We start from the raw sequence: 10364 nt of genomic DNA on the forward strand, positions 1-10364 counted from the left end.
TACCCCCTGGCAACTTTTATGTGAATAACATGGTAACTCACATATCACAGACCTGATAACTTGTGTACCTCAGTCCTGATAACTTTGACATGGGGGGAGGGGTTGATGAAATTCCCTCGATAACTTTTGTGTGAATAGCATGATAACTCACACATCAGACCTGATAACTTATGTGCCTCGGTTCTGATAACTTTGACGAGGGAGTTGTTTAATAACATGCCCCGGCAATTTTCGTGTAATTTTTTTGATACTATATGCATCGTATACGTGATAACACATGCACAATCACCGCAGTAACTTTAACCCGAGCTGATAAGAAGGTTAGAAGGTTTATGTCCCGGTAATATCTGTTTAAACAACGTGGTAACATATGTCGCACATGTGTGATAAATTACTTAGCCCAGAACTGATAACTTTTGATCCGAAATAAAAGTCGTCCGAACATATTAACATATGATCTAGTTTTGATGCCCTCTTCACGCCGTGTTTTTTTATGTGAAAACGATTTTTTGATCGGACCGAAGTTTGAGCTAGAAAACATTTTGAAGTTTGAAACTAAGGGGAATCAAGGATGACATCAACTTTTCGGTCTTCTAAATCATTTGCATAGGGGGAATTGGAGGACCACTTTTTATGCCCCGGTAATTTTTATATAAAGAAGATGGTAACTTATGTATCATATATGTGATAACTTACTTAGCCCGGGTCTGATAACTTTCGATCCAAAAAAAAGTCGTCAAAACATACCAACATGGGATCTAGTTTCAAAGGTCTCGTCATGACGAATCTTTTTTGTGAAAACGGTTTTTCAATCGGAACGATGGTTTGAACTACAAAACGTTTTGAATTTTGAAATTTGATGGAATCTTTGATGATGTCAGCAATTCTTTCTTACATGCATGCATGCATTTTTTTTAAGACATAAGCATGCATCATTTGGCTCTTTCTTTCATCCACGTTAGCCACAATTAAGAAAAGAAAGAAGGGCTCCCGAGCGAGGGTGATCGATGGAATATAGAAATCGTGCGGATTTGTTGCTAACGACCACACAGTCGGACGTTAGTCGCATCCTTTAAAAAATCTTAAGATCTAGCCTAGGTTTAAAAATCTTGACAAGAACAACTACCCGCAAAAAAAAACAAGAACAACTAGACGTGCAAATTTGACATTCAGATCGAGTAGCTAATCAGAGTACATTCAGATCGAGCTCCAGAAGTAGTATAAATACACTCAGATCGTGTCGCCAGAGTATGCATCCTCTTCCCAAATCCCAAGCCATCACAGATCGAGTGCGGAAAATGTCTTCCCGAGCGAAGCTTTTCCACACTACTCCCAAGAACCATGTGTTCCATCGTGTCATCGTCTCGTCGCTCGTCCTGCTGCTGTCATGCACGCCGGCGAGCGGCGAGCAAACCCCGCACAAACCACTGTCACCAAGCTCGCCAAGGACCCCATCACCTCTCTCTACACCATCACCGTCAAGGCCGACAAGTCGCCGCTCCTCCTCGACCTCGCCGGCTCGCTCGTCTGGTCGACGTGCCCGCCGCCGTCGTCATCACACAGCAATGTGGCAAGCCAGTCCGGTCCGTGCGGGGGCGCGGCCAGCCAGCAGTGGCCACGCCGCTGCCCGCACGTGGAGCCGGGGTCGGGATGCGCCTGCGCGGGCAATCCGGTCACCCGCGAGTGCTCCACCGGCGGCCTCACGAGCTTCGCGATGTCGGCCAACACCACCGACGGCGCCATGGAGCTTCCCCCGGAAGAGTCGTTCGCCGTCGTCGGCGCGTGCGCGCCGGGCAGCCTGCTGAGGTCGCTCCCCGCGGGCGCCACCGGCGTCGCGGGGTTCTCCCGGCGCCCGCTCTCGCTGCCGTCGCAGCTCGCCGCCCAGCGCGGCTTCGGAGGTAAGTTCGCCCTGTGCCTCCCCGACTTCGCGACCTTGGGCTACGGCGACGTGCCTCCGGACCCGTACTTCACCCCGCTCCTCACGAACCCGGCGAACGCTGCCGGTTACTACATCCCTGTCAAGGGCATCTCCGTGTCGTGGCATGAGGCCGACGCTCCAGCGGCCCTGATCCGCGGCGCGCTCGACCTCGACGCGGCGTCGTGCTGAGCACCGCCACGCCGTACATGATCATGCGTCCCGACGTGTTCCGCGCGTTCGCCAAGGCGTTCGACGCCGCCATTACCAGGTATTCATCCTTTCATCGTGAACCACGGCGCCATCACAGGCAAGTAGGAGTGTCAATTAAAACAGCTAAACTAAGCTCGCTGATGGATGGCTGTCGGAAATGGCGTGCAGGGGGAAGAAGAATCCGACGAGCACGGTGAAGCGGGTGGTGCCGGCGCCGAAGCCGTTCGAGCTGTGCTACAAGGGCGGGTTCCCAATGCTGAAGCGGCCGGTGAGGCGCGACGTGCCGCGCATCAACCTGGAGCTGGGCGACGGCGCCACGGGGTACTGGACGCTGTTCGACGACAACTACATGGTGCAGGTGGACAGGGCGACGTGCCTGGCGATCCTGCCAATGGGGCCCGGAGGCATGCCGGTGGAGGGCGAGCCGGCGGTGGTGATCGGCGGGAAGCAGCTGGAGAACAACCTGCTGGTGTTCGACCTGGAGAAACAGGTGCTCGGGTTCAGCGTGCCGCTCGACTTCCGCATGTCCAGTTGCAGAAGCACCAGTTTCTTTGGAAACTAAACATTGCAGTCACTTCAATTTCAGAACAGAACTTTCACTGTGCAATTTGTATGTTTATCTTTTGGGGACTGCTAAAACTCAGTCGACTGAGTTTTAGCTAAGTCTCAGTCGATGTCCCTGCCCGTTCGATCGTTTCTAGCTTTATAAGGTTCACGATCGCTGATGTCTTTGTATTGGAGTATCAACCTGTTCTAGTGGTGCGACCGGCCCATTATCGTTTTTTTTTCTTTTTTGCCTTTTCATCTGTGTTGGACAGGAACACGCCATGGGCTGACCGTGGCGGGTGTTGTGTGGCTTTTTCTTTGTCTATATGTATTTTAGGCTTCTTTCTAGGCTGGGCCTTTTTCCCGTGCTCGTGTTGCCTGATGACAGGAGCGATCAATATGATTGTTCGCTTCAATCCCATTTTCTTGCGTTTGCCATTCATCTCTCTCACATGGCCACATGCAAGTTTTTTTTACAAGCCGTGGAAGACTAAAAGTTTGCGTGTTTATTTGTTGTTGTTGTAGTTTATGAACGTGCATATTCATTTTCCACCTTTTTTTTACTTTTTTTGGTTGCACAACATTTACACGTGGCCATGCCGACTGCAATTGCAAGGGTTGCAACATGTCCGAAACTAAAGAGAGGGGGCGCCAATTGCATGTCCACCCTGAGCTGCATTTTCATATGGGTTACAACTTGTCACGTGCGCCGCCGCCATGGGAATGAGGACAAGGATGCATTTTTTGGGGGGTGCTAGTTGCATGCCCATTCCCCGAGTTGCAACTGCATGTGGGCCATGTCGACTGCAATTGCATATCTGCCACTAGACTCGCAACTGCAAGTGTCGGCATTTGTCTGCAATTTATGTCCACCCCTAAGCCGCCTTTTCATATGTATAACTTGTCTTGTGTGCCGCCGGCAGAGTGACGACAGGGATGCTTTTTTTTGGGGTGCCAGTTGCATGCCCATTCTCTGAGTTGCAATTGCATGCGGGCCATGCCAACTGCTATTGCAAGTCCGCCACTAGGCTCGCAACTGCAAGTGTGGGCCCCCGACTGCAATTCCTCTCCATCCCCAAGTTGTATTTTTCATTGGGGTTATAGCTTGTTTTTATGTGCCGCCGCAGCTGGAGTGGCTTTTTTGGAATGCCAGTTGCATGCCCATTCCCTGAGTTGCAACTGCATGCGGGCCATGTCGACTGCAATTGCATGTCTTTCACTAGACTCGCAACTGCAAGTGTCGGCACTCGACTGCAATTCATGTCCATTCATGAGCTGCATTTCCATATGGGTTATAGCTTGTCTTGTGTGCCGCCGTCGTCAGAGTGACGACAAGGATGCAATTTCTTTTTGTTATTGTGTGTACCAGTTGCATGCCCATTCCTTGAGTTGCAACTGCATGCAGGCCATGTCGACTGCAATTGCATGTCTGCCACTATAATAATAGCTGTAAGTGTCGGCACCAGACTGCAATTCATGTCCATCCCTGAGCCATTTTCATAGGGGTTATAGCTTGTCGTGTTTGGCGCGCTGCCGAAGTGATGACAACGATGGACTTTTTTTTGGGTGCCCAATTGCATGCCCATTTCGAGAGTTGCAACTGCATGTGGGCCATGTCGACTGTAATTGCATGTGTGCCACTAGACTCGCAACTACAAGTGTCGGCACCCGACTGCAATTCATGTCCACCCCTGAACTGCATTTTCATAGGGGTTATACCTTGTCTTGTGTGCCGCCGCCGTCGGAGTGACGAGAAGATGCATCTTTTTTTCTTATTTTTCTGTGCCAGTTGCATGCCCATTCCTTGAGTTGCGACTGCATGTGTGCCATGTCGACTGCAATTGCATAATTTATGAGTTTCTTCTCATGGAGACCTTCATCTCTTTTTGAAAAATGAAAAGTTTTTTTCTTTTTTTTTCTTTATTTTTGGTTATTTAAATTAAATTGAGAGTTCAAGTTTCCTCTCATGCAGATCAAGTTTGCCATGAATTAAGGAGTCATGGCCGAGTGCAATATATAGGTTTTTTATTTTGAATTTTGTTTTCTTAAGAAATAAAGTAGTGACCTAAAGTGTGTTATATTTATTTAGCGGGAGTATATTTTTTATATTTAATCCTTTTTTTCATTTTCTTTCTATTTTTCTCTTTTTGTATTTTTTTCTCGGGTCACTGGAATGTGGCCCCAACGCTCAACATCTTCTAATGTTCTCCAAAAATATCCAGCCTGAGCGGAGCCCAATTTCTAGATGCTCTGAAATGGAGGATTCCCTTTTTTCTTGGGCAGTTTTTGATGTGTCTAATCGAAAATGAAGTGGACAATTTTTTTTTTGAAATAGTTTGTGATCGGTTTTTGAAGTAGCCGCCGTCAGGTTCCGAGAACCTCTGTTTTTGTTATAACTGATGAACAGAGCTGATTGTTTCACCAATTGAACCCAACTCTAATCAAAATGCGCACACACATAGACCAAGCTGACTTGTGCGTGCAATTTTTTTAATGAGGCTCCTTTTGACAAAAAGAAGAAGAATGTAGAAGAAACAAGGAACGAAAGGATTTCTCGTCATTTTATTTGGTACAGATGGGCTTCATGTGTAGTTTCTTTTCCCTTTTGATAAAAATACAAACAAACAAACAACTCAGACATAAAAAAACAGACAAAGAAAGGCCCAGAGCGGGAGAAATTAGAACCCACTAACCAGGGAGGCAAAATGGGCAAAATCAGTTATAGGTGATGTCATTCGACTTACACTTCACGAAGTTTAAGTCGACTGAGATCTAGACACACCCTTATCTTTTCTACTTTTCGGGCTAATAATTGGACCATATGTATGTGCAATTTGTGTGTCCATCTGATTTGTTTTTGTGTTATAGGAAATTGCCCGTGCGTTGCAACGGGATCTAAGTATTCAGGGTTAAATTAATAATTAAACCAACATAGTCCTTTTTCTTACATGGATATTCTTGCAAAATCTGAAAATTTGCTACAGCAAACTATATAAAATGTTTGATGTTGTTGCAAACTTTCATCAAAAAATAACATCCCTTGAGATCTCACAAAAAATAACAAAATCGCTGCTCACAGTTTTGTGCACTTTTTGAGCAGCGATTTTTTTTGTGGGAGCTCCTCAGATGTTATTTTTGGATGAAACTTTGCAAGAACTTCAAACATATCATAGAGATTGATGTTGCAAAATTTCAAATTTTTTGGATGTTGTTTCGTAGAAAATCCACTCTATTAATGTTAAATCACTCTTATTTTCTTCTTTCTATCAAGCTCTACATATCCATATCCCCCGGATAATGTGAACCTTGTAAGATATAGAAGAGAAGATTAACGGTCCATATTAAGAGAACATATCAAGTTTAGAAAAATATAAAGTTCGTCGCTGTTAAATCTTTCTCACCAAAAAAGTAATATTTTCCTTGCAAATATATCCATCGGTGGGATGGAGCTGAACATGCAGTAAACTTCTGCTCTCCTTTCCTGGTATTATTAATTGGTACTGTTCATCAAGACACTGAAGAATGCTAAAATATATATCTAAATGCCGATGTTATGTTCACAAGGCCCTGAAGAAACCATATGTTGATTTCACAGTGCAAGTTGTATGCACAATCCTTTGTGTATGTGGCAAGAAAAAAAATATCACGGAGCTTCTAGTCTCTGCCCCGATGAATATATACCAGAATCAAGCCTTTTCTAGTTAATCGGAGCTAGAAAATAAAGAGATTTGAGGAGGAAAATAGTGGTTGTCCGTTTCCTGCCCCCAGCCGTTTCGCTCCAAGAATGTCACCGAAGCTCTCAGGAAAATAAAAAGACCGCCTGCATGCATGCAACAACAATCTGAGATAATGCAACGAACCCACAGATCTGTGAGAACTACATATCAGCATCCAAACCGAAGAGATCAACCAAGCAAGTGAACGACTGATTGGAGACCTTACAAGTGTGATTCATGACAAATGAAGTAATCGTTCTTGACGTTGGTGCCAGCCAGATGCATGCATGTATATATGTCTTGGAGACGCCGGTGTCAGCCTTTAATATGAACTTGTGATCTTCATAATCCACATATCATCTTGTCAATCAGGATCAGACAATTCTCTAAAAATTATAAGAAAACTAAGAGTAGCAGAGTGAAGGATTCAGTTGGCGCAAACGACATGAGAATCAATTGTTTTAATCTTGAATCAAGGCCACTGAAGTTCGTGGACGCGACGGTTGGGCGCCGGGGTATCGGCATGCCGAAGGTCGGTGTGGGGGCAGGGCAGTCCGCGGCTCAGCGCCTCCATCCCGCCGCTTCTGCAGCGTCCTCAATGCTGAGGATGGAAGCCGGCGATGGAGAGTGCGTCGCGGCGGCGGAGCATGTGGGAAAGCGGCGTCGCGTAGGGAGTCCTCGCAGGGCACTGGTGTCACGGAGGAAAGCCGGCCGCCTCCAGCGATGCTAGGGCCAGACGAAACAATAACATTATATTATTGTTGGTTGAGAGAATCTATGTCGCCAAGAGGTAGGAAGGTGGGATGTGACGGTGGTTAATGGTGATTTTTCAGGGCCGTGAATTGTGGGATTAGTGGGGACTGTGGGAGAGGATTTTTGGAAACAAAAACGAACCATGCATGCGGCCATGAGGTAGGAAGGTGGGATTTGACGGTGGTTAACGTAGATTTTTCAGGGCCGTGAATTGTGGGATTAGTGGGACTGTGGAAGAGGATTTTTGGAAATAAAAATGAATCATGCATGTGGCAGGTCGGCAGAAAAAGGAAGGACGGGAGGCGGGATGATGGACGTGTGAGGGCGGACAAAAAATTCGACGTAAAAGGGGAGAGGGAACCTTACAAATCTTTTAGGTAGTAGAGATTAGTTACAAACTCACTACCGATTGGTGTGTTTGTTCCACTTCCTCTGTTGTATATGCAGTGGAGAAGAAAAATGATTGATCTTAACAAGCTGCCTCCCGGCCTAAATGAGCTACCTCACTGTCTCAATGAGCTGCCACACGATGTAACATCGGAAGCTCTCCTCGTCGATGGTGCATATTATGGTGTGTAGAAAACTATAGGATGGCTAATGTTTGTTGTTGTGTGTTGTATTGATACCCCCCATATGAGGTATATATAAAATATATGAGGGGGTAGAGACTTGGAGTACAAGACAAGTAATACATGGTTTAAACCTATTTGGTCGATATTCTTTATCTCTATCATTAAACCCAGACTATATTCTAACATTCCCCTTTAGTCGTAGCGGGAGTGAAGCAGACGATTGCGACTGAATTTAAAGTCTTGTGCTTCGATCGTCTTCTCCGCTGTGTCATCCTCAACAGCGTCTCTGATGGGTCGACACCTAGTGTTGTGACTGCCTTCCCTTCTGGTGTCTTCTCTGTCTCTCCTGTATTCCCTCCTGCAGTCACAGCGGGAGCGACGTGGACGCTAGTAACGATGCGGACGCTGTTGACTGGAGTTATCGCCGATGAGTTGCTGTAGACATAACCATTAATGTCGACGTCAAGGTAGCCGATCATGGTGATGTAACCGTGGTCGAGGTAGTCGTGGTCGATGGTGTAGTCGTTGTGGATGATGAAGCCGACCAAAGCCGGAGGCGCAAAAAAATGCGCTATGACGGAGCTGCTGACATGGACAATGCACCTTGCGGATGTCAAAGGGTTTCATCAGCAATGAGTCCACCGGTTTTGCCATGACCGGAGGAAGCCCATCGAGCACACATCGGTTTTGCCAGAACCATGTGGCCATGTAGGGGTCAGCGACGCCGTGTCGATGTAGTCGTGTTGTCGTGGATGACGCGGTCGATGCTGTCGTCGTGACGCGGTCACTGCCATTGTTGAGGTCGTGTCTTGCAGAAAAGTCTGTCAGCGGACGCTAGATGTCCATCTTATGGATAAGGCGGCGGCGATGTGTTGATGAAGATGTTGGTGAAGACCATGTTGATGAAGACCTTGACGATGAAGTGTCGGTGATGACGTTGCAGCGATGTGTCGACGATGATGCGTTGCTGGAAGGCATCCCTCAGTGTCAACGTTGTGCCGTGTTGAAGAAGTATGTTAGCTCATAGCCCGCCCTAGTCGTACAGGTTGATGTCGTTCGGCTCGGGTCGTCGAATATTGATACAGATCACTCGGTGTAGATCAATATGTCCGCTTGGTGTAGACAGCATGACGGCGCACGAGTGATCGTCTGGTTGATGGAGTCGCGGCTTGGTGGAGACCGCGTCCGTGCTCGTGCCTTGAAGTCGAAAAATCTACTGGCCCTCCCGGTGTCCGGCGCCGCGAGCCTGCTCGATGAAGATGTCCATGTGCGGCTAGGCCCTGTGATCATTGGCCAGATCAGATTGCGATGATGATTGTTCTCACCCGCGGATCGCAGAGACCCGCATGGCGTTGCCTTTCGATCGTTGCAGAAGGCCCGTGGAAGTCCAAGGCTCCATCCAATGCACGCATGGGTGTCTTGGTGAGTTTTGCCATGCACGTATGCATGTGCACATGGCCGTGTTACTCGCTGCTCCTTGCGTGCATGTAGTCGATGCGGCTGCTGGCGCTTGGCGACGGGTAGCTGGGTGCTGATTCGAAGGAGTTGCTGGTTGCGCCGTCGGGAGATCCGGGTACTCGTACGTGCGGGAGCTATGCCCTCGCCCTCCTGTGATCGGACGTGCGTGTCCTTCGCAGCTGCTCGCCACGGTCGTCGTCCTCGCCGTGTGGGATCAGTGTTCACGCGCCCGTACATGGCCGCGCGCGGCACCGCGCTGCACTCAACACCGTAATTTTGTTGATTTGCATGAAGATCGTATTTCTGTAGTTGCACATCGCTTCGAAATCTGAGGGTCGTCGGATTAATTTGGTGGCTAATGAGAAAACTAATCTAACTTTGAAGAATTCATCTAATCTAATCTTGGGAACCAAACTCATCTTTGATGAATAGGTGCCGCGCCCCCGAGGAGAGAAGATTAATCTCCCCGGGGGCGGCGCGCTGCGGAGGTGGTGGAAGATTTTAAGATCGGCGTCGTGAGATTAACCGCTCTAATACCATATAGAAATTGTAATATGACTAATATTTATTGTTGTTGTATATTGTATTGATGTGACCCTCATATAGAGTATATATAAAATACATGAGGGATAGAGACTTAAAGTACAAGACAAGTAATACATGGTTTAAACCTATTCGATCTCTACTCTTTATCTCTATCATTAAACCAGACTATATTCTAACATGGTGCATATTATGGGGCCCGGCGGCATTGCCGGTGGAGGGCGAGCCGGCGGTGGTGATCGGCGGGAAGCAGCCGGAGAACATTCGACCTGGAGAAACAGGTGCTCGGGTTCAGCATGCTGCTCGACTCGCCCTTGTCCAGTTGCACAAGCACCAGTTTCTTCGGAAACTAAATTACAGTCACTTCAATTTCAGCCGGACCGGCCACAACAGAACTTTCACTGTGCTTATGTAGTTGTAATAAACGTGTATCTTTTGTACCTTTCGAGCTACTAGTTGGACCATATGTATGTGCAGCTGACAGAAATTAGCTTTGATGGTTTAGCTTGATATAAAAAGTGGTTTTCAAATTTTTTTGTGTGTTATTAGTTGCAAACTCACTACTGATTGGTGTGTTTGTTCCGCTGTTACATATACTAGGGAATGCGAATTGTGTATCCATATAATTGTTTCAAGATCAAAATCGAT

The 10364-nt window shown here is 47.1% G+C and overlaps 1 pseudogene; it reads left to right on the forward strand.

Annotated features, from left to right (window-relative positions):
* Positions 1–1387: 1387 nt before the first annotated feature.
* Positions 1388–5523, forward strand: LOC119272782 (annotated as a pseudogene).
* Positions 5524–10364: the final 4841 nt, after the last annotated feature.

Source organism: Triticum dicoccoides, chromosome 3A, assembly GCF_002162155.2.
Source record: "Triticum dicoccoides isolate Atlit2015 ecotype Zavitan chromosome 3A, WEW_v2.0, whole genome shotgun sequence".
NCBI lineage: Eukaryota > Viridiplantae > Streptophyta > Magnoliopsida > Poales > Poaceae > Triticum > Triticum dicoccoides.